This window comes from Micropterus dolomieu, linkage group LG22 (assembly GCF_021292245.1).
Source record: "Micropterus dolomieu isolate WLL.071019.BEF.003 ecotype Adirondacks linkage group LG22, ASM2129224v1, whole genome shotgun sequence".
In the NCBI taxonomy this organism is placed as follows: domain Eukaryota; kingdom Metazoa; phylum Chordata; class Actinopteri; order Centrarchiformes; family Centrarchidae; genus Micropterus; species Micropterus dolomieu.
The window spans coordinates 8552278-8557869 of NC_060171.1; the positions used below are offsets into that span (position 1 = coordinate 8552278).

The 5592-nt window shown below is 38.2% G+C and overlaps 1 protein-coding gene across 1 annotated transcript in view; it reads left to right on the top strand.

The window, feature by feature from the left end:
• The first annotated feature begins 5516 nt into the window (after positions 1-5516).
• Positions 5517-5592, top strand: part of psma4 (proteasome 20S subunit alpha 4) — an 8262-nt gene continuing 8186 nt past the window's right edge. The window contains exon 1 of the mRNA XM_046038351.1: positions 5517-5557. The gene's annotated coding sequence lies outside the window, so the exon portion shown is untranslated. The remainder of the gene's footprint in view (positions 5558-5592) is intronic.

The following is a 5592-nucleotide window of genomic DNA, read 5'->3' on the forward strand; positions in this document are numbered from 1 at the left end:
AAAAAAAAAACACCACACTCCAGGAAATCACATTGTAGGATTTTTAAAGAATTTATTTGTAAATTATGGTAGAAAATAAGCATTTGGTCAATAACAAAAGTTCAACTCAGTACTTTGTAACATAACCTTTGCTGGCAATTACAGAGGTCAAACGTTTCCTGTAAGTCTTCACCAGGTGTGCACACACTGTAGCTGGTATTTTGGCCCATTCCTCCATGCAGATCCCCTCTAGAGCAGTGATGTTTTGGGACGGTCGCTGGGCAACACGGACTTTCAACTCCCTCAAAGTTTTCTATGGGGTTGAGGTCTGGAGACTGGCTAGGCCACTCCAGGACCTTGAAATGCTTTTTACAGAGCCACTCCTTCGTTGCCCGAGCAGTGTGTTTGGGATCATTGTCATGCTGGAAGACCCAGCCACGTTCCATCTTCAAGGCTCTCACTGATGGAAGGAGGTTTTGGCTTAAAATCTCACGATACATGGCCCCGTTCATTCTTCCCTTAACACGGATCAGTTTTCCTGCCCCCTTTGCAGAAAAACAGCCCCAAAGCATGATGTTTCCACCCCCATGCTTCACAGTAGGTATGGTGTTCTTGGGATGCAACTCTGCATTCTTCTTCCTCCAAACACGACGAGTTTTTACCAGAAAGTTCTATTTTGGTTTCATCTGACCACATGATATTCTCCAAATCCTATTCTGGATCATCCATATGCTCTCTGGCAAACTTCAGACGGGCCTGGACATGTACTGGCTTAAGCGGGGGACACGCCTGGCACTGCAGGATTTCTCAGCATAGTGTGTTACTGATAGTAGCCTTTGTTACTTTGATCCCAGCTCTCTGCAGGTCATTCATCAGGTCCCTCCGTGTGGTTCTGGGATTTTTGCTCACCGTTCTCATGATCATTTTGACCCCACGGGATGAGATCTTGCATGGAGCCCCAGATCGAGGGAGATTATCAACGGTCTTGTATGTCTTCCATTTTCTTACAATTGCTCCCACAGTTGATTTATTCACACCAAACTGCTTGCCTATTGTAGATTCACTCTTCCCAGCCTGGTGCAGGTCTACAATTTTCTTCCTGGTGTCCCTCGACAGCTCTTTGGTCTTAGACATGGTTGAGTTTGGAGTCTAATTGTTTGAGGCTGTGGACAGGTGTCTTTTATACAGATAACGAGTTAAAACAGGTGCCATTAATACAGGTAACGAGTGGAGGACAGAAGAACTTCTTAAAGAAGAAGTTACAGGTCTGTAAGAGCCAGAAATCTTGCTTGTTTGTGGGTGACCAAATACTTATTTTCCACCATAATTTACAAATAAATTCTTTAAAAATCCTACAATGTGATTTCCTGGATTTTCTTTTCTCATTTTGTCTCTCATAGTTGAAGTGTACCTATGATGAAAATTACAGACCTCTCTCATCTTTCTAAGTTGGAGAACTTGCACATCAGTGGCTGACTAAATACTTTTTGGCCCCACTGTATATTTATACTGATTAAAGGAGGAGGAAAAGTGTAAATCTACATTTCTTTTTACATTTTGTTTTAATTATCTAACCTGTGTTTTGAGTTATGTTTTTTAACTTTTAACGTCTGATAACTTTTAACTACATTTTGTCAGTTAGGCATTTGATACCTCCATTCCAGAATGCAATGCAGCAATTGAAAATAAGTTAGTTGAAAATGTCTGCTATGAAAAACATATATTTGGCTTTAGTTTAACTCCACATCCTACATAATGGCATTGTAAAGACACATTTCACTTGTTGCAAGAGTTGTTTGAGGACTTTGACCTTCCACAAATGGTAGGTGAAAAGAACTGGAGCTGATTTTTCTGTCCCTAAATTTCACATGGGTGTTGGATCCCCTTTGCCGCTGCTTTGAGTTTATAGGAACTAATAAAAATCCATTTGAATAATGCCTCCAGCACTAGCAGCTAATAATAATTACAACAACATAACCCCATTTAGTTATATCAAAAAAATTCCAGAGGAGATTGGATAGTTCATATCCATCACTCAGCTGTAAGCCTGTTTGTCAAAACAATGTGGTTATTTGCTAAAGGAGATTAATTCTGAGAAGTCATAGAGTAGATGTTTTGGGTTCAGATCAAATGTTAAAAATTACACTGTGCAGTGAGAGCAATGTGAGACCTGTGTCAAAGGCCTTTCAAAGATAAATATAGGGAAAGAGCTATAAACTCTGTCTTCAAGCTGATCCAGGAGGATCTGTGAGCCAGCTCCACAGTGGACACTTGGGCCAACAAAACAAATCAAAACACAGTATAGTCCTCATCTCTGAATAAACAGTGCTGTGTTATGGGTTGTTTATTGAGGTGTTGCAGCTGCAGCTCTCTACTTCCCTGCGCCAATCCCCGGAGAACAATGTGAGGATGTGATTATTTTTGATAATCTCAAGGTAAGCTGCCAGACTATGGCAACACTCAGCTGTATAACTCAGAGGAAAACCTCAAACAAGAAACAAAGAGTTTTTTTCCACAATGCTACAGTACTGTATATCCATTTCACTAATATATTGATCATGTGATTTCCAAGATGACTGACTTGGCTGACAACAGAGATGACTGTATCATTATTCATTAGAATCATGATGTGTGCTTGGTTTGATGTTGAATAAAAATTAGATGAATAAGCTTTAGAAAACAGCTCTTCAGTTTCAGTAGCAACTCCTCTTTACAATGGTTTGAAACTATACTAGGTTCATTAAGCACTCAGGGTGAGTCAGGATGATTTTCTCTACTACATCTAAAGCAGTGATGACATTTTGATTGGAATAAAAAGAGGAATGACTGAAAGTCCATTAGAAGAAAATCCAAGGATAGAGACTGAGCACACTGTCTGAGTTAAAAAACGACTTTGCACACACACCACCACTGCCACCTGCCCAGAGGTCAGAGGTCAGGGTCTGCTAGCAACACCCCTGATTTACTGCACTGACCATAGATCAGCCCTGTGCGGCAGCAGCTTTGAGCATTTCTACACTGAAGCTGATTCTTGACTGGTCCGTTTTAGTTATTTCTAGATTGAGTGCAAAAAAAATCCCAGCAGATACATTCAAAGCAAGGTGGCCCCCTGGTGGTGAAAATTATTAATTACATAAATCTTCTCTGCTTTACCTAAATATGACCACTCTAAACCAAAAAGTAAGGTTTTAATGGTTTTAAAATCAAATGCCTAAATGTAGGCCTATCTGCTTTATTTTTGATTCCATCCTTTCATTTGAATCCCATCACCAAGTCTTAAAATACTCACATGCACATAAGAACAATGAAGCAGGTTTTGCTTGCTGTAATCATTCCATCTGTTACTGCTGGGGAAATACACTTATTCACAGTCTTATCAAGAGTTAGATAAGAAGATTTATACCATTTCTTGTACAGTTATTATGAAGCTAACACTAGCAGTTGGTTAGTTTAGTTCAGCTTAGCATTAAGACTGGAAACAGGCTGGAACGGGTAGCCTTGCTCTGTCCAAAGGTAACAAATTCCACATTACATCACATCTAAAGCTCAACCAATTAACAAAGAAATATCAAGTTAAAAGTGTAGAGTGTAAAACCCACAATGTGGAAAACAAATAAGCTGATCTCCCACAAAGTTTAGACCAACAATAAATGAAGGACTCAGTATTACTGGGCTGCTGGTGGCGGCTTTCTATTTCATGGACATGCGAGTACAAAAAAAGCATATTTACAAAAAATAATGAATAAAGGAATCAGTATTCATTTAAATGTTATTTATGTTGGGCAATAAGACAGTAATGCTTTATTTAATAGTTAATACTTAATTTCCTAGTAACTTCTAAGAAAAAACAATGTAACCTTGTAGTAATTACAGTGAAAATAGAGAAGAAGTTCTGAGATAGTTATTAAAGTTAGAGATTAGTTAGCTAAGTTTATTGGCAGCTGTCTGACTTTCTTGGTTTCAGAGAATATGGGGTGTTCAGGGTATTTCAACTCATTAGATCAAACACTTATTACAAAATATTCTCACGCGGTAATGTCTCAGACTCACCTGACACAGGTATCAGACAGTGTGTCAGTTTCCACAATGATTCCTTGGGCATTTTGCTTTGTGTCACGGTTATGTCTAATGATGACAATGGCTAGACTTTGTGACTCATGAAACCAAGAACAAAAAGAGAAGCAACATTTTGGACATTTGCCCAGATTCAAAGTAGTGATCAGCAGTCTGCTTAAATCCAATGAAGTGGGCATCTTTGTACGAAGCGCATTGCATTCACCAAAGAAAAAAAATTATGAGATACAGATCAGTTACAGATAACTGGAAAGGTGCCATATTACTACTGTAAATGGCAACTTTCCAGTTATTTCTAAAATGTCGAGATCTTTTATCATAATTACGACATCCTGATCTCATAATTAAGAGATCCTGATGTCATAATTACAAGATCCTCATCTCGTAATTATGAGATCCTGATCTTATCTCGTTATTATGACATATTTTCTCGTAATTATGACATCTTTTCTCGTCATTATGACATATTTTCTCGTAATTATGACATCTTTTCTCGTCATTATGACATCCTGATCTCATAATTAAGAGATCCTGATGTCATAATTACAAGATCCTCATCTCGTAATTATGACATATTTTCTCATAATTACGAGATCCTGATCTTATCTCGTTATTATGACATATTTTCTCATAATTACGAGATCCTGATCTTATCTCGTTATTATGACATATTTTCTTGTAATTATGACATCTTTTCTCGTCATTATGACATCTTATCTCGTAATTATGACATCTTTTCTCGTAATTATGACATATTTTCTCGTAATTATGACATCTTATCTCGTAATTATGACATCTTTTCTCGTAATTACGACATCCTGATCTCGTAATTATGAGATAAGGCTTCCAATTTTTTTTTCTTTGGTGAATGCAAAGCGCTTCTGTACGACGCAGAGCTGCAGTGAAAACCGGGGAAAGACAGACGCATGCTGTGTTTAACTCTGAAGTGCAGTGAGTGGTTAAGGGGAGGGAGACTGATTTAAAAGCAGATTGTCATTAAGTGAAACCCCGTAGCTCTGTGTTGGGGTATGTTGACTGGCTTAACACTGGGCTGCTTGCCATCATAGAAACAGATCATCAGACTTTGTCCAGCAGCTAACAAATCCTGCAAGACAATTCATTGCCCAAAATTTTTAGTGTATGACTGCTTAAGTTGTGCACAAAACAAAACTTAGATGTCAGCATTGCTTGCTGGTGATATTCAAAAAGGTAGTTTGGATGGAGAGAGAAGCCACGAGGTATTAGAAAAATTTATCAAGGTACTACAAGGTACAAGGTAGATTTCACAAGTGAAATTGAGTTTGTAACTCACTGCTTCCACGTAGCAGACAATATACATTAATATATTTGTTTTTCACAAATATATCCATGGATTAAAACCATAATGCGCTACATACACAAGTAAACCAGAGACGAACATAAACAGAGTCGCGTCTAATTGTCATCGACCCAGCGACTTTTGGTTATGTCATCAAAACGCGCCGTACAGACAGCTCTTTAAGCGGTAAGTGTTTTGTTGTTTGTAAATTAAGAATATAG